Source organism: Thermobia domestica, chromosome 11 (genome assembly GCF_964235325.1).
Source record: "Thermobia domestica chromosome 11, izTheDome1.hap1.1, whole genome shotgun sequence".
NCBI classification, from domain to species: Eukaryota; Metazoa; Arthropoda; class Insecta; order Zygentoma; family Lepismatidae; genus Thermobia; species Thermobia domestica.
The window spans coordinates 103,583,559-103,608,632 of NC_137464.1; the positions used below are offsets into that span (position 1 = coordinate 103,583,559).

At 32.4% G+C, this 25,074-nt stretch overlaps 1 protein-coding gene and 1 long non-coding RNA gene across 28 annotated transcripts in view; one reads left to right on the plus strand and one right to left on the minus strand.

Annotated features, from left to right (window-relative positions):
- Positions 1–25,074, minus strand: part of LOC145664324 (uncharacterized) — a 1,583,153-nt gene that overhangs the window by 1,358,698 nt on the left and 199,381 nt on the right. For all 25 annotated transcript variants that reach the window (XM_081730946.1, XM_081730945.1, XM_081730944.1 and 22 more), the window contains exons 6-7: positions 9,734–9,813; positions 1,488–1,585 (exon numbers count right to left, since the gene is read on the minus strand). The gene's annotated coding sequence lies outside the window, so the exon portion shown is untranslated. The remainder of the gene's footprint in view (positions 1–1,487; positions 1,586–9,733; positions 9,814–25,074) is intronic.
- The window catches only part of LOC145664335 (uncharacterized), a 580,590-nt gene that overhangs the window by 139,742 nt on the left and 415,774 nt on the right, over positions 1–25,074 (plus strand). For all 3 annotated transcript variants that reach the window (XR_014127379.1, XR_014127377.1, XR_014127378.1), the window contains exon 2: positions 10,543–10,615. This is a non-coding gene — a long non-coding RNA (uncharacterized LOC145664335). The remainder of the gene's footprint in view (positions 1–10,542; positions 10,616–25,074) is intronic.

Here is a 25,074-nt window from a genome sequence, read left to right on the forward strand (position 1 = left end):
CTGGAACTGTACAGTAGTTTCATAACGTAAAACGAAACTTACTTGTTAAAGGAAATAATTAATCATCTCAACTTGATTACAAGCAATATATATTTGTCTTCTTGATTTCCAGAAAGCCTCTATATGGAAGGGTTAAGTGCATTCTAAACATACAAAGAATTTGTTTCCAGTGATACTACATGTTCATTTAAGAAACTGTACATTTTTCTCTAAATAACTCTTCCTAAAATCGTATTCCGGAATTTCTGTTTTACTACAGAAATCAATATTACTTGTTCCGATGAAAGAATTAATTATTTGTTCCAATGAAAATAAGACAAACAGAAAATACACTTTAGTGTTTCTTAAAGATTGCTCGTAATGTAAGTCCTACTCTAGTAATAAGCTATACTCTCAAAATATGTCTCAATAGTTGTAGGGCTAGAAACAGGTTACTTTATAGTAACTTCTTTACTTTTCTTATATGCAGTTCCAAGAAACATTTTGTTTTAAAATCAATTAGCTTACCTAACGTTGGAATCAAGCTTTTTAAAAATAGTTAAGTTAGTATTATTATGTAGATAAACCTTTCATCAGAACTTATTTCTCGCGTTTCACGCAATAATCAGAGAGCATGTTAGATAACTGCTGAAAATAATCCCTGATGAGTGTATTGAATAATAATAAGAAGAATACTTACAAGTTAGTCTCATTTTCTGGAAAATACGATATACACAAGTCTTTGCTCTTGCTTGGTTTTTTTTTTTTTTTTTTTTTTTTTTTTTTTTTTTTTTTACTTTTCCACTCAGGAGTTTCTTAATTCATTCTAAGTGAGTATTCTACGTGATACAAATGTCTTATTAGTGAACCCTTTTTTCCTACTATCAATGTGTTCTTCAATTTCAGCAGTCCATTGTTTTTGTAGTACATAATCATTATTATAGGTATTCTGCCTGTATTGGAAGGTCACTTGCCGCAACTGAGAAGCTTGCATGTTTCAAGATCATCCATTAAATCTCTTAGTTTCCCCGTGCGATTTTTCTGTTTTAATATTGTCCATTAATTGTAGCCTCCTTCGCCCCTCCCTCTCCATCCTACCACCATACATTCTAGCACGTCCTAGAGCGTCTACAATTCCTTCTTTGCCAATGTCCCAACCAGTTTCTCTTTTTTCTTAATAATATCTAAAATTGTTCTTTTCTTCCTTACCATTTCTGAGATCTCACATTTGTTTTCCGCTAGATGCAGGTAACTCTTTGCATTCTTCTCCACATTTGGACAACTTCCAATCGTTTTTCATTATTTTTGCGTAATGTACATGTTTCTGACCCCTACAGAACAATATTGCACACGAAGCATTTTATGAATCTATTTCTGAATTCTTTATTCAAGGTCCTACAAAATAGTCTTTTCTTCCTGCTTCTTTCATCATTCCTATCCTTCTTTTATTTCACTTTTACACTTCATACCATAGCTAACAATGACGGTTGGGCAGAATATATGCTTACCTTATTTCTATTATTTCATCTTCCTTGTTCTCATTTCTCTTCATTCCATGTTATCTTGCTAACCAAATGTGTGAGTACATCTATTTCTTCAATTATTTCTGTGTCAAAGAATATCACAATTTAAAAAAAAAACAATATTGTAAATAAAGTAATAACCGTTTCCAATCCCTTCCTTACAGACAAAAAAATTTGGATGGGCAGATTTGGAGCCATAATTGTTGAAGATCCAAATCTGGAATCAAAAGTTCTTGTAAACAATTATTACTTTATATAACAGCATTTAGGAGATACAGTTTGGCCTTACTTTCTATATTTTTAATGTTCCTTAGAGAAACGTCATTATGCTGCACAACTTCCCGTTTAAGATAATGTTTTAAAATAATTATTATTGGAGAGGAGTGGTTTAATTCTTATTGATTATTGGTATTAAACAACATTACTGAAACTCCATATCTTTGTAAACTATATATAATGTTCATTTTAAACTTTACAATATGTTCCTCAAACTCATAGGAAGGGCCAATAGCCCCCTTGCTCACCCGAAATGACGTCCTTAATTCAAAACTTGGTTTTTCTCAATTTTAAACTTCTATTCAAAGGCCCAAATAATTTAAACTCCAAAATATACGAAGAAACGAAAATAAAACTTTCTGTTTCCATTTTACCGAAAATAGAGTTTTATGGACAAACCGGGTTTCTCGTGCGACTGATTCAAATTATATTGAATAACTGTATAACAGAAAGTGTATAAGAGAAACCACTAGTGTGGAGATCGGAAGAGGAGTCAGACAAAGATGTAGTATGTCGCCACAATTATTCAACATTTACAGTGAATGTTTAATGAAGGAAGCATTAATGGGAATTGGAGATTTCAAGATTGGAGGGTAGATCATTAACAATATCAGGTATGCAGATAATACGGTTATTATAATTTCCGAAGAAGGACTACAGGAGGTGATTGACAAAATAGTTGAGACTGGAAAACTATATGGAATGGAAATCAACATGGAAAAGTCGAAAGTCATGAGAATATCCCGAGGAAACGCGCCCTTACGAATTAGAGTAGAACAAAAAGAACTTGAAGAGGTCGAGAATTTCAAGTATCTGGGAAGTATTTTGAGGAGAGATACTTACTGCACTGAAGAGGTCAGGTTAAGAATAGCCACAGCCAAAGAAATGATCACTCTTAACTAGCTGGCTCAATATTGGACTTAGGAAGAATTTGGTCATGTGTTATATCCAGAGTATTGGACTGTATGGTTCAGAGACTTGGACAGTGCGAAAGTTAGGGAAGAAATATTTAGAAAGCTTCGAAATGTGGTGTTGGAGGAAGATGAAGAAGATAAAATCCACAAAGAGAGCTCAAACGAAGATGTATTAAAACGGATAGGAGAGAAGAAGACACTTCCAGCCAGCATCCTTGGTAGGAAGGCCAAGTGGATTGGACATATCTTGCGAAGAAATTGTCTTCTTCATACCGCCATAGAAGGAAAGATGGAAGGAAAGCGAGAAAGAGGAAGAAGAAAAACACAACTGATAGATGATCAGAGAAACAGAAGAAAATATTGGGAGTTAAAAGAGGAAGCTGAGGATCGAAAAACGTGAAGAAACATTTCCAGGCCTAAATCTAAAATTAAAGGAAGAAAAACCCTCTTTAGTCCCAGGACCTGCCGAAAGGCAGAATACTTAATAATAATAATAATAATAATAATAATAATAATAATAATAATAATAATAATAATAATAATAATAATAATAATAATAATAATAATAATAATAGTATATTGAAAACAATTCGCATGTCAACTAAATTCTGAGAATAATATTTTAACTTTAGAGCGCGAGGAGACTGTATGATGATTCTGATAAATGGTTACTTCAATATTTCAACTGATTTACATGTTTTAGGACTCCACATACCGAGAAAGTGATATTAAAATGTCCATTCGTCTCTTAGTCCTAATATTAGTCAGTACACCATAAGACGATCAAATTTTGAACTTAAGGATTTTATAAGATTCTCCAAGGATAGAATAGAATTTTCTTCCGAACCTCAAAAGTGAGGGTAGTTTATTGGAAGGTGAAAATAAATATATATAAAAATTATCTTGAAAGCGGCTCTAGCGATTTCATTTATTTTTACATACACGAACATTTCATTATCAACCCTATAATAGGTCTATAAGTCTGTCTTCTGGGGAAGATCCACAGCGAGTAATCTGCTCTTGGAAGTGTGTTCTTTTTAGACGGTTTACTCAAGAACGACTCAGGTGATACTGTTCATATTATTATTCAAGATTATTAACGTATTATTAACGTATTTAAAATATAGCATAAATTATTTTTAATTATAAAACTCGTTGGCTTCATAGGCTGTACTTTGTATTTATTAGACATCCAAACTATGCTTTGCGTAAATATTGGAAGTCATATAGAACACCTTTGGTTCGAGTGGTCCCTGGTTTGGCTCCCGGTGCAGACACTCAGTCGAAAAGAGGAGCAGCTTTTTCAGGGCAGCCTTCCTGATCGATGTTCACTCTGAGTTTCCCTCATTCACACCAAGTAAATGCCGAGATGGTACTTAGCATACAAGTCGCGTGCTGCTTTCTTCCTACCCCTTTCCCTGGATAGTGTGCTCGCCATTTCTCATACATGACAGGGTTCAGTGGCGTATTTAGGGGGGGCCTTCCGGGCTTAAGCCCCCTCCGAAATCTTATTTACTATAGTAAAGTATATGCAATATCTTGCAGAATTTTCACATTTTCAGGCAAAGCCCCCTCCGAAAGCTAGCAAAGCCCCTCCCGAAACAAAATCGTAAATACACCACTGACAGGGTTAATGCTTTAGATTCCGGCAATGCCCAAAAAAAGGAGAAATAAATAAAAAGAATAAATCCATAGAGAAAACACGGTAAGACATAGCGAAAAGCAAACTTCTGAAAGGTTCATCGTCTCAATAATAGAATCGGTTCAGCATCTAATTAACCATTTATTCAAACGAGAAATTGTAGAACTTACCCATATCTCGTTTCAACATTGATCACAAGATTTAAAAAAAAAGTGTTAATTCTAATTGCGGGGAGTCAATACTAACTATGAAGATAAATACAATGGCATTTAGAATCTCCCGAACTTGTTTCATGGCTCCAGAACAAAGTACCTTGTTTTTGTCTAAATTGTGATAATGGTAGTAAACAACGTGCCCTCCAGGGCCTCTAATCTCCTTAGTTCACTGTCGCTCGCTCAGCTATATTTTGTGAAGTAAATAATTCTGGTCTTCCGTAATTAGAATTTATCCGATCAAAACTGGTAAAAGATAACGTCTTTTGCAATCTATTCCTGTTAACAGAAACGTGTTAAATCTCTTGAGTTGGGTTGATTTTGAGTTTCGCGTCCCTTACAGCAGTAACTCCTGCCGGGAACCGAACCTTGGTCTTCCACGCCAAAGGCGCGTATGCTAATTGCTTAGCCACGAAGGAGCTCGTTTATTCTATTCCGTTTAGTCTAGCACGAATTGATCATTTGTGTTATTTGTGTTTTCAACGTTGATTGCCACTTTCTTTTTGAATCGATTATAGCGTCATATCAGTTTCACCTGCATCTCTCTCTTCTAAAAGCGGAAGTAGTAGAAATTAACTACTAGTTCCGGTTTCAGTATTGAATGTGAGCAGTTTGAAAGTCTATTGTAGTTCCACAATATAAAACTGAACTCACTCGTTTTAAACAACAACTGACTAGCTTCATGAATTAGAGCAGCAGTATCAAGGTATAGGTAAGGCATCTATGGACGTCCCTGGTTGAATCCCAAGTGGGGATGTATTTTGTTTCTCATTGTACCCCCTGCTTCGTTCCAATACAATTCCAGTATTCATCCAGCCTCTGTAAAATGTGTAAATGCGGGAACCTGAAGGTTATTAAAGGTGGTCAGTCTTTGGTGTTGATGACGTCACCTTCTACTAACTTTGGAGCCTTACTCCACAATCAGTAGATTTTCTCAACCCCTCCTGAGCATAAAGAAAGACTTTTACCTTTTAAATCAATGGATTAAACAGTCCTAGAAATCATCGCAGAAGAAACTAAACTTATGCTATGCCAATCCATTCTGCATGGTATTGATGTATTTCCTATATTATACGGTATTTTCCTTCCACTTAAAGGAATCCTTCTAACTACGATGGCTACAATTATGTGTTTACTTTTATAATTTTTAATATTTTCCTTATTAATTGAACGATGAAACAAAGTGTTTGAATATTCATTTATTAACAGACTTATTTTTTAATTTTTTTCTTGATTATGATAATTAATAAATAAATTGCAAAAAGTTGCGTATTTATTTTGTCTATAAAAGTTAAATTTATTTTCTGCAATTTCTTAGTATAGATTTTGAGGGTAATACTTCGACGCATTTTCACATCTTTCATGATAGCTAAACAAACAAACAAAAAACAAAATATCAAGTTATGTCAATCGTTCTGTCCGTTCGCATAGAGCCCAGACTTTTCATATACTGCAATCATATAGCATACCTCTTTGCAACGTATTTATGCATTTTTTGCATCACGATTTTATAGGTTGATTCTGCATAGTGGCGCAAATTTTGCATCACTCTGGACCACCTTCTGCTGGTTCTTTCACAATGATTTATTTTTGAATCACTTAGACGATGGGGTTTAGGTGCTTGTTCCTAGATGTTACGCCAAAATATTTTCGTCATTCGTCGTATAACCACTTGATTGCTAAATTTGCAATTAATTTTAACTAATAAATGATACTTCCTGTACAACATTGAGGTATATAGCAAATATTTATTGGTTCACTAAGGAAGATTCTTTATTAAAGCAGAGCTCATTGCAAACATCTTGTTCACGTTTGTCATGTTTTCGCCCACATTTGCCCACACAGGTGAAACATCTATTCATTAGTCCTCATCGTCCACATTTGCGGGCAGCTCATTATTGTGTCGCGATTGGAGCAATTTCAATAAAAAGCATTATTTTATAGTGTTTTGGACTCTGTAAAATACATTTTAGCTTATTGCAGCAATATCTTTTAAGAAATGTTTCTGAGCGCTATCTATAAAATGCTCCACAAAATGCAAATTAGTATTCTGTCTAAAGCGGTCTTATTACGATTTTGTTTATATATCCTAACTCTGCAGTAGGATGCAATTCGTTTACTAACGGGGAAATTCTAAAATGGTAGTTTACAAGGGCATTTGTGTTGTATAGCCGGACCACTTTGAAAACTGAAAAAAAAAAAAGCACCAAAGTGTATTGCATTCGGTTATATTTTGTTGGATTACATTAAGTTACGTTAGATTACGTTACATTTATGCGTGCAGTATTACTTTAAGTATAAGTATTAGTAGTTGTAGGAGCAGGAGTAAGAGTAGTAATAGTAGTAGTAGGAACGGATTAGAAGCCCGGCAGGGGTTGGTTGGGTTCTGTTTTCAACATGAAATAGGCAAATTAAAGACTTGACATTTTTTTTCTGTACATTTTACAATTTCTGGATCCGTATAGTAAAATAAGTGTACCTCTCCGCGAAATAGTCCATCCGCCTCCACATACAGTGCCGCTAACAACATTAAAAACGGTCAACAAATACAACCACCTTCTTAACTTTTACCCTTACCTCCCTTGTACTCATTCTTTCTTATAAACAAATAAATTCTTTAATTTACCCGGTAAATTTCCTAAAATTGGTCCTTAACCCTTTACAAGTTTCAGTTAGTTATTTCGAATTGTTTTCAGTTTCGTTTCAGATTTTAATGATTACGTAAATAATATAAAATCGTAATTCACTTCTCCTAGGAAAAGACAGAAAAATGCTATCGGGAGTTCTTTTATGGCAATTTTCTCATAAAGATAGTTCTATACCTTAAAAAATATAATTAATTAAATATCTAACATTATAAATCACTTCTGTAGCTCAATTTTGGAAAGCTTAAATAGCACAGATTCTTTTAGATTAATTCAATTCCGATGGAAGCTCATGTAGTTTGTATCTTATATTATATTGTAGTCACACCTCTCAAGTAAATTCCGTATTTAAGTGTATTTAAACTCTAAGATAACCAATAAGTCGCATCTCTTAAAACAATTCAGTTAGGATAAAACTTGTTAATATTCTTTCTGAAAGAAGAAATCATACAATTAAATAAGTTTTTATGAATGATCCAAAAATGTATCAAAAGATTGCGATCTTGGCCAAGAATTTTAGGAATGATCCAAAAAATGGATCAAAAGATTGCGATCTTGGCCAAGAATTTTAGGAATGATCTAAAAAAATGCATCGAAAGATTGCAATCTTGGCCAAGAATTTTAGGAATGATAAAAAAAATGGATCAAAAGATTGCGATCTTGGCCAAGCATTTTAGGAATGATTCAAAAATGGATCAAAAGATTGTGATCTTGGCCAAGAATTTTAGGAATGATCCAAAATATGAATCAAAAGATTGTGATCTTGGCCAAGAATTTTACGAATGATCAAAAAAATGGATCAAAAGATTGCGATCTTGGCCAAACATTTTAGGAATGATCCAAAAAATGGATCAAAGTATTGCGATCTTGGCCAAACATTTTAGGAATGATCCAAAAAATGGATCAAAAGATTGTGATCTTGGCCAAGAATTTTACGAATGATCAAAAATTGCATCAAAAGATTGCGATCTTGGCCAAGAATTTTAGGAATGATCCAAGAAATGCATCGAAAGATTGCGATCTTGGCCAAGAATTTTAGGATTGATCCAAAAAATGGATCAAAAGATTGTGATCTTGGCCAAGAATTTTAGGAATGATCCAAAAAATGAATCAAAAGATTGTGATCTTGGCCAAGAATTTTACGAATGATCAAAAACAATGGATCAAAAGATTGCGATCTTGGCCAAACATTTTAGGAATGATCCAAGAAATGAATCAAAATATTGCGATCTTGGCCAAACATTTTAGGATTGATCCAAAAAATGGATCAAAAGATTGTGATCTTGGCCAAGAATTTTACGAATGATCAAAAATTGCATCAAAAGATTGCGATCTTGGCCAAGAATTTAGGAATGATCCAAAAATATATCTAAATACTGCAATCCTGGCCAATAATTAGTTTTTGGATTAGAGGCCACAAAATTTTTGAACGGCCCCTAAATCTAATTTTTGTATTTTTTTACGGAATAAACACGTCATGTCTGAGTTAAGTGATAGTTTGAGTTCGGTTAGACTATATGTAGTTCTCCAGATTCAGGGCCTACAAGAAAATTTTTGACTAAAAGTTAGATCTTTTGATCCTAAAATATATATTTTGGAAATAAATATATTATAAATAATCCTATAGGTCATAACACTACTTATATCATTAATTTGAAAAAAAATGAAAACGGTATTTTACAGATAGAGATTAGTTTTGAATGGATAATTTGTTTTAAAACGGCACCCTCTTCTTTGATTATAATTATTAAGTAAATATTTCGTTGAAAACTCTTAAATATGCAGTAATTCAATTTTCTTCTAGAAATGATGGAGGTTAAGTCTAATGGGAATGATGTTCTCTGAAATAGAAACACTGAATTTCCTCATATTTCGTAAATAAGCATTTTCATCAAGAACACAACAAATTTGTATCATTCAGTTCTCTAAGAACCACATAGTGCAATTTATGATTGAGGAAATTTATTTTTGTATGATATTATCAGAAACAATTTTGCTTATACATGTATATTTCATTAACGGTCTTACATTATGTCAAAAATAACTTTATTGAAAATCCTACTAATTGTAGTTCTCTAGTGGAGTAAGTTCTTTCATTTTTTTTTTTAAATTTTGGGAAAATTATTCAGGATGAATTTGTTCACATTGCATGCACATTTACTTAAATGTATACTGTAATATCTCTACCCTAACATAAAAGTGGAGCTTTGTTTGCTTGGCTGATTTTTCTGCAACCTGTACAATTATTTTGTTTATATTATTATTATTATTATTATTATTATTATTATTATTATTATTATTATTATTATTATTATTATTATTATTGTTATTATTATTATTATAACTTTACAATGTACAGCGATGCCTATCTATTCAAAGCTTATGACGTGCTCACCTCAATGCACTTGACATGCCCCTTTCTTTTAAATTTCTGAATGGTTCTGATTTCAAGTGCAATCTAAGTTCATGTCATTGATTAAAACTTGCAAAAATTGAATACATTATACAATTTCTATATCTATATATAAAGAAAAGTTCGTACCTGATATAAATCTCAATTCTTGGGTTCCTTTATAAAATGTGACTAACGCTGTGTGTCACGATCTTGGCTTATGGGTACTCCTGCAATATGGCATAAGAAATTAGAGTACTATGGTTATTCAGAAATTACAAGTATAGTTATTCAGGAGTTACTAAGAAATTATGGTTATTCAGAACGTCGTTAGTATTTCATTACTGTAATTTATTTTTTATCTTTATCGTGTTGTTAAAAAATACAATATTTTTTTAAATAATTTATACACCAACTGTCGATATATAGCTACTGAAAATGCAAAACCTAATATTTCATATTTAGCTAAAATTATTTGTATATCAATTGATTCTGCATCTTGAGGCAAAAGAGTAGTGCAATTGTTGATAAATTTTATCGGTGACTTGAAGAATAAAATGACATTGATATATCACATTGTGGGTCCAAATGCCAAACAACATTCAGAACCAATTGGTATACAATTGTAGACTGAAAATAAAATCCGTACTTAGTGCCAAATATGGAAAAGTTCACTTTAATGTTAAAATGTAGACTATGTACCTAACACTGCTCAGTTAAAATCGAGCTACCTATTTTTCACTGTGGAAGTAGTTTAAAATCGCCAGAAGAATGCGTGTGGGTCTATATGCTACCAGTTCTGAAGTAAAATCTGGTCTTTTTATTCGACATTTTCAATTTGGCACTTAGCACTGATTTTTATAGTCAGTCTACAAGTTATATTTAACTGTGACATATAAGATTTTACCTTGCGGAAATTTACTTATTCTAGTAGTCTAACCTATATTGTTTTGTTTCAGGCAATATAACAGTGTTACTGCGATTCGACTATGAATTTGACCCACAATATGCATTCTGATATAATTACTGAGGGTAAGTTACTTTCATTATTATTCAAATACTGGAGTTTAAAGAATGTACATCATTGTCATTTACGTTCAGGCTTTCTTCCAGAAAATTTTGTTCGAAGAGGAGGAAATCAAAATGTAAGGTCCTTGCACTATGACACTACTTTAGTATATGCCAATAGCAATTTAATTTTTCTTACAAGGAACACATGCGAATTGTGCCAGCTAGATATTTATGGAAATTGATACCCTCACTAATTGTGGATCGCTAATCATCGTGGTGATAGTCACTCGGTGCGGAAATGCCTTGTTTACCCACTACATATAATACATATACCAAGCAGTGGCCGGGTGAGGGTGTGCCGAGTTATACCACAAAACACGCCGGGAAAAGGCAGAAAAGGTAAAATGTGTGAAGGCAACCTGATATCTACTGGAGGGGAACATGTGACCAAGGACACAGCAGTTTTATCACACAAGCAGTGTAGCCATTCCAACACAAACTTAGAAAAAAATATAGGTTTTTTTTTTAAATAGAACGTATACCATTGTATGGCATTAAAACAATTGACATAAAACGTGAAAGAAATTAAGCAAAATGTGTTTTATCAGTGTTGCAAAAAAGAGAAGATATGAGGCTTTAAATTTGAGAAATTATGGGGCCCATACAAAGAAACGAACAAATGTACAGCGACAAGACTGTAGAAGGAACAAATGTACAGTAGCGAGTAAACCACAGCATCCAATATATTAGATCGAAAGGCTTTGATATATCATATCGAATGAGCGGCTAGGGAGAGTGTAATACGCATAATTATATATATATATATATATATATATATATATATATATATATATATATATATATATATATATATATATATATATATTAATAACTACATCCATTGCTTAATTATACATATATTATTTAAGTACATTCATTAAGGTTAACAAAATAAACAAGACGGCTGCATACATCCAATTCTTTTCTCCTTTTTTTTTAAAAAAGAAAACAAGACAGAAGATAGTCCTCATTATTTTACGGCCATACACGAGAGAAAAAAAAGGAACAAGCATGTAAGTTTCGTGGTTTCTTTCATGAAATCTTAGACTGTAGCGTCTTTACCACCCTGGAGAGGAATTTTAACATAGACAATTCAGTGACTGATACGAAACAGACCATTTATTTATTTTAAGATTGTTACTTGTAACTTGTCACCAAGGCACTTTCAAGAAAATGACCATAGATATAACAGACGAACTGCGGTTTTAAACTGTGGGTGAACCATTTCCCAAAACTAGCTAACATGCACACAGTTCAGACTAACTGGGGACAATACTAACAGAAACAGAATGTTCAATACGTTGTCACATTTATAGAGCAATAAGCACGCAAAATTTTAATGTATAAATAAAGCTTTGCTACTAAGAGCGTATAATAAAATAGATAACATTGCGCGAACACGTTATGCAGACGGAAAATTTAACTGCCGAACAAAGGCAGCAGTTGGAAACACTGCTAATGTCACATCAGAAAGTTTTCGACAATAAACCGGGATTATTAAAGGGATATGAATACCAAATAGAGCTCACAGACCACAAGCCATTTCAAGCAAAATTCTACCCATACCCTTTTAAATCTAGGAAGCAAGTGAATGAGGAAGTGGAAAAATTATTAGCTTGGGATATAATAGAAAAACAAAGTACTGAATATACGTCACCTCTTGTGATTGTCCCAAAGAAAAACTCTGAAGATATACGAACTTGTTTGGATATGCGTAATCTAAATGGGCGAATACGCGGTATGAGCGATATTCCTCCTCAGCCTTTTGAAGTACTACAAAAGTTTGAAGGAAAGAAGATTATTAGTACATTTGATCTTTCGTGTTTTTTCAATCATATTTCAGTGCGAAAAGAAGATAGAAAATTCTTAGGTTTTGTGCATGGTGGTCAATCGTATGTATATAAAAGATTGTGTTTCGGATTAAAGACAGCAGTATCCTCGAGTATTAGAGCACTAAAGACAATATTAACAAATGAAATTGATGAGTTTTGCGAGGCGTACATAGATGTCATATGTGGGTCGGATTTGTTTGAAAACCATTTAAGACACTTAGACATTATACTGGGAAAATTAGAAAAGGCAGGCCTAACAATAAAGCTATCAAAATGCAAATTTGCCAGGTATACGGTGCCTATATTAGGCTATGTTTTGAGTCCTTCTAGAATCGAAAAGGATCCTCAGAAAATACAGACAATAAACGAGTTCACTCCTCCAAGAAATGTAAAACAGCTGAGGTCTTATCTGGGATTCCTAAATTTCTACAAGGCGTTTCAAAATAAATATGTAGATTTAGTCTCGCCACTTTTGCCACTTTTGCGCAAAGGAACGTTATTCCGCTGGACTCCTGAATGTCAAACGGCATTTGAAAACATTAAAAGAGCATTTTCAGAGGAGGTCACACTACATCGTTCTATGATGAATAGATTGTTTTATTTAGCAGCTGATGCAAGCAGTGTTGCCATCGGAGCGCAATGTTATCTATTTTATTATACGCTCTTAGTAGCGAAGCTTTATTTATACATTAAAATTTTGCGTGCTTATTGCTCTATAAATGTGACAACGTATTGAACATTCTGTTTCTGTTAGTATTGTCCCCAGTTAGTCTGAACTGTGTGCATGTTAGCTAGTTTTGGGAAATGGTTCACCCACGGTTTAAAACCGCAGTTCGTCTGTTATATCTATGGTCATTTTCTTGAAAGTGCCTTGGTGACAAGCTACAAGTAACATCTTAAAATAAATAAATGGTCTGTTTCGTATCAGTCACTGAATTGTCTATGTTAAAATTCCTCTCCAGGGTGGTAAAGACGCTATAGTCTAAGATTTCATGAAAGAAACCACGAAACTTACATGCTTGTTCCTTTTTTTTCTCTCGTGTATGGCCGTAAAATAATGAGGACTATCTTCTGTCTTGTTTTCTTTTTTCTTAAAAAAAAGGAGAAAAGAATTGGATGTATGCAGCCGTCTTGTTTATTTTGTTAACCTTAATGAATGTACTTAAATAATACATATATAATTAAGCAATGAATGTAGTTAATTAATATATATCTAATTATGCGTATAATTACGCAATGAATGTAGTTAATTAATATATATATATATATAATTATGCGTATTACAAGAGAAATGTAAGTATTGGCATATAATAAAGTATATGGATTTTTTGTTGTATATATTAGTGTATTATGATAAAATATTTTCCGCCTGCATATTACTGGTAACCTGAATGTAGTGTGTTTTATCCACATCGTTCTCTTACATGCTAACGTTCCCTATACTCTCGACAACTCGAATGACATCTATCATAGGTCATTAATCTTTGCGAATCGTTTCTGACGTACTTTCTTGTCACATATTTGTTGCCTTTCGTGCCGCAACTTTTCTGTATTCTGTTTGGGTGCTACGTTTCCCTTTCTGTGGTTTGGAAGGAATGCAGGGTTTTATACAGTGTTGCAAACCTAAGACAGTTCGTTTTATAGCTCTCGGGAACGGTTCGAGATATCGAGTAATGCCATTGGAATTTATGCGCTACAGGAAGACTTCTTGTTTGCATTTCCGCATTATGTCACATGGGATTTCTGTCTACAGCTACTCTAACATGTGTCCTTTTTGGGGAGAATCCTGTATCAAGCCCGTTAGTCACTGGATGTTGTACATTCTGTAGTTTACTCCCTACTATACATTTGTTCTTTATGAAGTCTTGTTGTCTTGTATAAATACATTTGTTCGCTTCTCTGTACGGACCAAATAATTTCTCAATTTTAGAGCCTGATACATCCCTTATTTGGCAACACTGATAACCCACATTTTTCTTATTTTCTTTCACGTTTTATATCAATCGTTTTAATGCCATAAAATGATTACGTTCTATTTGATTTTTTTTTAAAAAAAACTATAACTTTGTGTTGGAATGACAACACTGCTTGTGTGACAGTACTGCTGTGTTCTCGGTCACGTGTTCCCCTCCCGTAGGTATCAGGTCACTTGCCACAAAGCTCACTTGGCGCGACCTGAGATCGAACTAAGGACTCCATGCAGCAGAGGTGAACGCTCTACCACTGAGCCATCGTGACCTTCAAGTGTTAATCTAATTAATACAGAATTATGTAGTTTACTTTCTGCGGTTAAATTTTTTCATACATTTCCCGCTTCGCTTCGTTCTAAAAGTGAGTGTTTATCATGTTTTTGGAAATGAATAAATGTAAGATTTAAGTTTTACGACCCACACTTATGCCGGCTAGGCTAAAGGAGACGTTAATAATGAGAAATTAATGAAATGGTGGAATATAGAAAAGTGAAAGGAAACGGAAGAAGCTCGAGAAAACCCATACATATGGTGTTTGTGAACCACTAAGCTCACTTGGCGTGAGCTGAGATCGAACAGAGGATCCCATGCACCAGAGGTAAATGCTCTACCACTAAGCCACAGCTTCGCTATCGTATTTTTTGATCAAAGTAAGTTGTTTGATAATGTTATTAGATTAAATCTAAAACTTCTTAAATAGAACAAAATTTCTGAGATCGAAGTGAAATAAAATTTACTTCAATAATAATCTCCGTTAGATGAAGTGGTAAAGTTTTTTTTTTTTTAATTTTTACGTCCCACGGTTATGAAGGTTAGGCTAAAGGAGACGGTGTAGTGGTAAAGATAAAACAAACCTAAATAATAATCGTCGGTCCAAGTACCATAACTATTGTAATATTTTCTCAAATTAAAAATGTATTAAATTCCTCTTTATATTTTTTGTTCTCTACGGAAATACTGATTGAAGTTAATCTGATCCTATCCAGTATCAACCACACAACAAGAAATTGAATTCTACTGAGAGTCTACATTAAAATAACTAAGGATTTAACGGAGAGAATATAATAATAAAGTAAAATAAGGGTAATTCAATTCAAAAAATGCATAACATTTCTGATGTTTAAGGAATATTGTTAAGAATAACTCACTGTATTATTCAGTGTCTTGTGCATTATGGCGGAAGTGATTGTGTTGTTACTGCTGATGCCTTTATGATTTTAGGTGTAATTTCTCCTAGTGGGATAGGTGAGATCGCGCAGCACAACAGCGATACTGCACTATACTTTGTGTCACCCGAATTGGCATATGGCGTCAGCCAATCAGCTCGCAGTACGTTGTTACTGAACATTCAAGAAGAAGTCTAATCATTCATAATTGATTGTGTTCGTATTAGTGGACAATTATGAATGATTAAATTTCTCCCTGAAGGTTCAGCAACAGCGCACTGCGAGCTTATTGGCTGATGCCATACAACAATTTGGATGGCGCGGAGTATAATAGCTTCTCCTACTTCATGATTGTGTGAACTTTCCTATTTAAGTAAGAGTGAATATGTACTTGCATTGGTTAGAAGGAATTTTCTAGACTAATAGTAAACTACGTACAACGCTAGTTTAGTCAATAATCTTAGTCATCAATTTTTGATTATTTGACATCAAAATCTTTCCTACGAATTTATACCTGATTCTGAAAATGTGCGCTCTTTCTTTGCACCATTCATGCAAATCACTGAATATATTTCTTACCGAACAACTTCTATCGACACATTAATTCAATTGTCGGCTTTATTTGCGTAGCTGTAATCTTCGATTTGTTATTCGCAAACCCTTTCCTTTCCTGGCCAATGGTTTCCGGGCTATCTCTCCTACCCCGCAATATTTCCCTACTTTACCTTACAGATATGGAAAACCTACCAAACACTTGAACACTTTTTATGTGAGGAAAAGAGCAACTGAGTGCGGAAAAAATATGCAAAATAATCGGAATGAAATATTGATATTCCCGATTTGTATTTCTTCAGCATATTGTGGCATTTTTTTGAGGTAATCGCAGTACTTTAGAAAAACTAATATAATTCGAACGCAATCAAAAAGTCAATTTACTTTCTAATTTTATTTGATACAAACTTTAAAAAATCGAATTTTAAAACAACTTATAATATTTAAGTTCAAATCCATAAAACGAATTTCTGTCACTAATAATTACGTTAATTTGATGGAAGACAGTCACAATCGCATATATACAGTTCAATACCCTCGGGACCTCAACAGAATACCTTTTGCCCCCTCTTGTTTAACAAAGCACAGTAAAACATCTAAGCACTTGGTGTATAGGCCTACTCGTTAATCCTTACCGTTTAGTAAATATAGTTTGGACCAACATTTCAACAAGGCATATTATTCCATGTATACTACATGTACTTAACTCAAAGTGTCCTATAATATGTAAGTTCACACCTTCTTGCAAATTTGTGTAGAATATTTTTTCTTTGACACATGGAAAACTTATCATGTTGAATGTTTCTGTGCATGATCAAAAATAGATTTTAAATTGATAATTTTGTATTTCCTCTTAAATTTCGAATTTCTAAGCACTAAACATTAACTGTCTCAGGCAGCGTATAAATACATATAATATGCATCAAATTCTCATTTTGAATAAGTTCTCAAATAATAATAATACTCAATAATAATAATACTGCATATAACCGTAACTAGGAGCTTGTTTAGTTATATGATATTTACAGAAGTGTATTTTGTAAGATTATGAAACAATGTTATTTAGAGATTTTTATTTTACAATAGTCTTTAGTTCTTCATCTATATAGTACACTGATTCATGTAGAAGATGACAGACTCCATTTTCTCCGAACATTCACACTGATATTTTTGTCATCTATATCTACATACTAGGTATATATAGGCCTAACATTTCATGATAAATTCGTTAAATACGTAACGGAAGCTGAACACTATACTATGATCATAAATGTAAAATAATTTCAAAATATACTCACTATTTTATGATTTCTTAGTACATGAGCAATTACATACTTTGAGTAATTACATATCCTGAACACGTTAGCATTGATACCACAGAAAAACAATCAAAATTTCGAGATATATAGCATTTAGTAACCACAAATAAATTCAACTCTCACTTCTGTTTTAAAGTCCATATTTTTTCTGTAACCATGATTGTGTATTAAATAGCTTTGTAGTGAACTGAAATTTGAATTGTTGATAGAAGAATTGCATTTGTTTTTCTCGAATATTTGGCTAAATCGTATGAGTGAGAAAGCAGATTTTCTGAATTAGGTGGAAAGATTAAGAAGAAAAATAACAAGGAATGGAAAAAACAATGAACAATGATACTTAGAACTATGAAAGAAAAAAAGAATTCTAAACATAAGGTAAAAGAAGCAACTTAAGAAATTTAGTAATAATATATCTATTAGGCAAGATTTGATAGACGATACAATGGAGCGAACAAAGGAGAAAAAGAAGATTATGTTGATGTTTACGTGGATAATTGGTACGCCAATATTTCTAGGCTAGTATACTGGCGTACATTATGGAATTATATATACAGTCACTGATCTGGTCATAGGGTTGCCAGGTTTTACGTTTTTTCCGTAATGGCACATTTTACGTTAAACGTTATTTCCCTCTTAAAATGATTGCTTCTCTTTTTTAAATAAATAAATAACAGGTCTGGATATTTTAAAAAAATGTATTATAGTTTAATTATTTGTTTTTACATTAAAGGGACGATTTCTCACATACTGTTAAAAATGCAACTCAATAGTGTAACTTCCTATTCAGAGAAAACATTCAAGCGGTTGCGTTTTCATCTTCTATCTAACTTGCAGCCCAATCTTATACTCAAGAATAATTTGGTTTTAGCATTTTAACTTTCGCCTGTCAACTTCGTCTCAAATCATAACGAAGTATCGATCAATCGTAACACATCGATATCAAGTACTGAAGCTAATAAGAGCTTTTAAGAGAAAAATTCCAAATAGTTGTGAATTTCGATATATCCTGCAAGGGTTTTTTCAACATTCAAAAGAGGGCGTGGGAGTGTTAAAAATACACAAATGTTTATTAAAATACATTAAAAGCTAAAAAAGATTTGTGTAATATAGTTCATTGGTTGGATTTGAATTCAGCACAATGGCTATATGAGACAAAGATCTACGGCTTAATATGGGATCCAAATCACATGTACACCTACCGGAAATTGTAATATACTTTTTTATGTGTTTTAATTGTTGTCAATGAAACTCTCCCAATTTCCAATTATAATTGTTCTACGTTACCATGTGAAATCATATATGTTTTGTTTTGTTCTAATTGTGAATATCATACATATTTTCCATTTTTTTCCCCTTAAAAATCGTAAGAACTTCCTTTTTCTTTCTCTCTGAAAAATTTGGCAACTTTCCTGACCAAGACTTCCTAAGTTGTACATAAAGTCATTAATATCTAAATAATAAGTTATTAACACCTTGGTGTTGAAACAGCCATTATGTTTCCATTTATTGATTAATATAAAAGAAAGGACTATGGCAACGCTAATAGCTAACGAGAAATGGCTTTTAGATATGCATGCCAGATCCCAGAAATAAATCCCACGCTAGCTTTTATATATTTGTAGAAACCGAAGATAGTGCAAAACTTCTTTTAAACTTTCAGTTCCTATGTCAGTGCAATAGAGCGAAAACTATAAGACATAGTTAGAAAATATGTAATATTTATTGAATCAAATATTTATTTTGGTTAATAATTTAGAAATCCAATATACGAGCACATTGTGCAGAAGTAAGTAGCAGCAACACGAAGAAAAAAAATTCAGACAGATTATACGACAGGTGGAGTTTTTTTTTTTTTATGGTGGACAAAATCGTGTTCGGAGGCTTTTACGTTTCCTCCTCAACCTTGTTTATCAATCCATCATTTATCATTTTAAACGGTATTTATCACTTTAAACGGTAGCTACACATATTCCAACGTAATACTGGCCCTCCTAACTTCACCCCAGAACAAGTACCCCTTCTATTCCTGATAATTTTGACTCTGAGTGAACCATGTATTTCGTTACGCCGATTTAAGAGCCATAAAGGATTATTATCAATGCTAAGTTTAAGCAGATTCATGCAACTGTCTAATTACATTTTTTTAATTCAGAATGATAATCCTTATACACATAACAATAATTTGAAACTTACAGTATGAAATTAAAAAGATGATTTTTTTTTTTTTTTGGATGAAGCTTGAGTTCGTAACGGTCAGTAAGCCAAATTCAGCTTTTTATGAGTCGAGTACCTAATGTAATTTCTTAAAAATTTAGGAATGCTTAAATAATGATTTCCTCCGATTCTACGTTTTCGTGGTTTCCCATGCCTGATGTTACACGTATCTTGGGCTGACCACTGTTGTCTTAAGAGTAATTGTTTGAAATGATAGTGTGTGAAGTAAATATCATATATGAAATTCTCATTATATATATATATATATATATATATATATATATATATATATATATATATACATTATACATTATATATATATATATATATATATATATATATATATATATATATATATATATATATATATATATATATATATATATATATATATATTGCCTAGAAGTTCAACATGATGTTACCAGAGTTTGAACACACCAACCTCTTTTAGGAAAGTATACTCTTGACAACATGTATAGTATAGATCGAACATTTTTATATAACTGATCTAGGAATTTTAAGACAGATGTGAATATCAGAATTAGTAGTAACGTATCTCAAAACAAACCTAGTAGATTCAGTAGAAAATACCGCGTAACTCTGCAGTGTTCTCGCTACGAGTATAGTAGACACTATAGTTCTTCACAAGAATTGTGAATATAATATTTCTTTTTCGCCAAATATTTTTTTTTAAACTTTCCTCTGTGCAAGGGACATCCTACATACATTTTCATTTTATTCTCTTTTATCATTTTCTCCCCCTCCCCATCCACCACTCATTTATCCCCTGTGTCTCTCTTCCTGTATGCTTGATTCCACCAAGCCAATTTACGTAGTTGCCCGAGTCTCCTTAGCATCGAATTCTGAGAGCAATTTTTCAGAGCGAGTGTCCTCCTGCGGCCATCTAGCGTCATTTACCAGCGAAACGAGTTTTGACTGACGATAAAAAGAGGCGGAATGTAACACACAACAATCCAGTCACTCCTGCCATCTATGAGCAAAACTTCCATTTACATATAGCATTTTTTATTTTTTTTTTCTACATCCATCCCTCAGGCTGTCGATTGCGCCATGCGTAGTATCACATAATATGACCAGTACAAAAATATAAGGAAAACAATTTGAGAAAATTCTTCGGTATAGAGAGATATTATGCCGTTCCCATATCACAAGAAAGAACAAAAAGATGATGTCTTATAAACTTACAGAAAATACTGTGACTTTAATCATAAATTTAACGTTGAATACAATATAAATTTTCCCAGGTATATACAAAATATCTGATTTGTTTACGAACATATTGATGCATTCAATCACGTGTTTTTATGCAACTTGTTGATTCAACAACGTTGATACGCTAATTGAAAGCATAATTCAAATTGACTCTACCGTACAATCATTGGTGAGAAACACACTAACTTAGCAAAGTATATCTCGGTAAGTTAATACGTTTACTTATGAAAAGAAATTATAATTAATATGAAATAAATGTTGAATATTTTAGTATATACTCGTAGAAGATATGCAGAAACATCATGACGATATCTTCTTGTGTCGGTACGTTGATATTAATATGAAAATTATGATAAACTGAAAATAAAATCAAAAGAGGGCCCCAAAGTACCTAACTAAATCTTAAGTTAAGTAACATGTTCGTAATTATCAATATTTCAGAACTGGATTATCTATACAATGCAACCAATATATTGAGCTATTTCATTTTTAATAGATATAAACAACCAGTGGTATATTTACGATTTTGTTTCTTGGGGCTTTGCTAATTTTATTCCTGGAAATGTGAAAATGCAGCAGTATTTCATTTAATTAAAAAATAGTAAATAAATTTCGGGAGGTTAAGCTCGGAAGTCCACCCCTTAAATACGCCACTGTAAAGCACTGTATGATTTTCTTTTTTAATTCGCTCTAATACAAGTCTCTCTCTCTCTCTCTCTCTCTCTCTCTCTCTCTCTCTCTCTCTCTATCTATCTATCTATCTATCTATCTATATATATATATATATATATATATATATATATATATATATATATATATATATATATATATATATATACCATTAACTGTAACAGCTTACTTTTCAAATTCAATTGATCTTCTTCACGACAATCTTCTGTTAAATTTTATGTTGTTTCTTTAACCGGAATAAAATATAATACGTCAAGGGAAAATAAATATTTACCTAGTATATTTGAAAGATAATTTGTAAAATATTAGTATATTAAGTTTGAAACTAAATTGAGATTATCCACCAGTGTTGCAGGTCAATCACGTAAAATCTTATCAAACAATGATGTTCAGATGCTTACAATTAAATTCTTTACGTACAAGGTATTCTTTTATCTAGGTAATGAGTATCGATACGTAAGACTTTGCCAAGTCGGAGGATTAGATCTAAGCTGTCTTCCTGCAAATAACGGAACGAGGAAACATTTTCTGCACAATTGAAGACAAACAAACAAACAAAATCAGGCCATCGTTACAGGGAGCCAGCATTCAAGACAGCAAGTGTGAAAATTAAGAGATTCTTGTAAAAATTGAGTTGGTGGTAACATAGTCATCAGCGCCTATAGAGGTAGTGGTGAGTACCATCTTCCTATTTGGCTAATGCTGATGAATTAAAGTAGGCTTATAAGTCCAACACATAAAATTCGCTTTACACTTTAATATTCGAATAACGCCTCTGCCTCTATTATTTGAACATGTACTATTTAGAACATCAAGATACCTCAGCACCACTTTGGAATGTAGCTAAATCTGGTATTCCTTGTATTATTCGTTTATTTTAACTGGAGCTCAACAAACTTTTCCTTTGATATTAGATATAGGCCTAGTAATTCAAGAAATAAAATAAACAAAGGAGAGCGTGGCCAGCAGCCCCCATACAATCAGCGATTAACATAAAATTTTCTGAGCTAGGAATGATCATGTTACATACAGAAAATTTTTCTTTGTTTCATTATTTACAGGAAGACAGTTTTATTCTCCGATTTGACAAAGGATTACACATCATTAGGCCTACTCATTTTCCTAGATAGAAGAATGTCTTGTCATAAAAAATTTCAGTGTAAGTATTTGAGTTTCCTAGTTCCTTAAAATGTTGTGTGATTTACCTACAGCACTAAAGAATTGTCGCAATTTATTTCCAGATTTAAAGTACAAATATTCTACAAATTAACTTAAATATACTAAATAAATAATTGCTTTCCTTTGATCAAATTTTCTAGCATATTACAATATAATATCCTCGAAATTACTAATATACTTAAAGTTATTGGAATGAGATTTTACTAATAAGAAATTATTATTACCAGTATTTCTTCTAAATATAGATGTTAATATATTTTTATTTTATTTACGAACATAATTCCAGGTACAGCTGAACGCCAATTTACATTGGAATATCTAACAAATCAAAGATACCGGTACTATAACACGTAATAATAATAATAATAATAATAATAATAATAATAATAATAATAATAATAATAATAATAATAATAATAATAATAATCTAAGTAACAACAAAAATGGCTGACAATTGGTGACTAGAATTTATCTATTAAAATGACGTCGTAGTGTAGATTTATATGCAGTTTCAGAATTAAATAAATCTAAGGTTGTATGTAACATTTTGTTGTACAATTTAGGGAGCCTGTAGAACAGAGATCGTTGAACTGTTGACACTCTAGGTCGTACTACATTAAAAAGATGTATGTTATATGTCTGTTCGAATGGAACTCGGAAATACAATTCTGAGAGTAGCGTTTCGGATCTGAGCTGGCCAAGTGTGAGCTTGTACAGATATTAGAGGCCACTGATTTTATGACGAGTGTCAGGTAGTTGAATATTTAATGTTCGTAAGTTCGTGTTTTGCCATCGCATGTATGAGAGGTACTTTGAAACGTATTATTGCCAGAAAGAAGCTTAGAACTGAGTTTAACCGGGATAGGTTTGTATGAGCTGACATTGTCCAGATGGGTGAACAATATTCCATTTTAAGTAGAACGTTGCTAAGGGAGAGAGGTTTCGTATTTCTGTTAACCTGTGCAAAATCCTAGAAGACTCATCGATTGCTAAGTGATAGTGTTTATATGTTTTGTAAAAGCTACTTTTGTGTCAAAGTAACTCCTGACTCTCGTGATCGGTGAACCATTTGAGTTTCTGATAGTTCGGAAGAACGATTTACACTCCAAATGTTAATGATATCAGGCTACAGACAGTTTTCATGAATGTTAACTTATAGCTCGCAATAAAACTAATTTCATACTCTGGCACTCACTTCTCTGATATCAATAATTACCATCAATGTCAATATCATTTATCAATAATTATTTTCGAGTGATGATAAAAGAGAAGAAAATGTGGTGATCGTAGAAAAAATCTACATTCAAAGACTTCCATGTTTCAGGATTCATATATGCTAAGATTGTTTTTCTTTTAGTCTTTTCGTTCTTCCATTGGTCAGATCTTGTACACTCGCCTAGAGATAATCCATTTAACGTATTCGGACCATTTTTTAAGGATTGTTAATTGTAACGGGTTCGTGTTATGTTCATATTCTAAAAATAAGAGTAGATACTTGAGGGTGAAAATTAACATACCTGAATTACTCAGAAATGTTTTTAACAACTGGACTTATATTCTATAAGTCAGTATTTAACAATTCTATAATATTTTATGTCATTCTTTTTTTCGAGAAAAAATACAGAAGTAATTGTTTACTCTTGGGCCGAATTTTCTTCGGATGAAGATTTCCTAAAATATTTCCGAAAGTTCATGTTTCATAAATAAATGTTTAGGTCTAAGCACTAATCGCAACGTTATTAATTAATTAATTAAATGAAAGCGTGGAAGTTTCGTGTTGTGATCAATACCTAGTATTTTGAAATTGATCAATTTAAATAGTTTTTTTCTGCGATATAAGACCTTAACTTGATTTCACTTTAAAGCAGTTAAATTGGACAATTAATATAAAATTTTACACAATAATAAAAGGAAAATGTCAAAAGTCTATTTCACTCACTGTATATTTAGTTTTCTTTTGGGACTTTTATTTAATATAATGACAAAATAAACAGTACATTTTGAAAGGAAACAAAGTTCCTATTCGCAGTCAAAATAATAATAAAAAAATGAATATCAGTAAATTAAAGATTAACATAGCTGTTATTGTCCTAAATAAAAACCTCCGATTATTCCCACAAATAATGAATAAGTTAGGTAAAAACACAAACTTCTATTTGCAATACTGCATGATTGTAAACGATAGCCTCTAACTAGGTACGTAGTAGCATTGAAAAATGAACTTTTCTTTTCGAGATGTAAAAATTTTCCGAGGAAGGGAGGAAC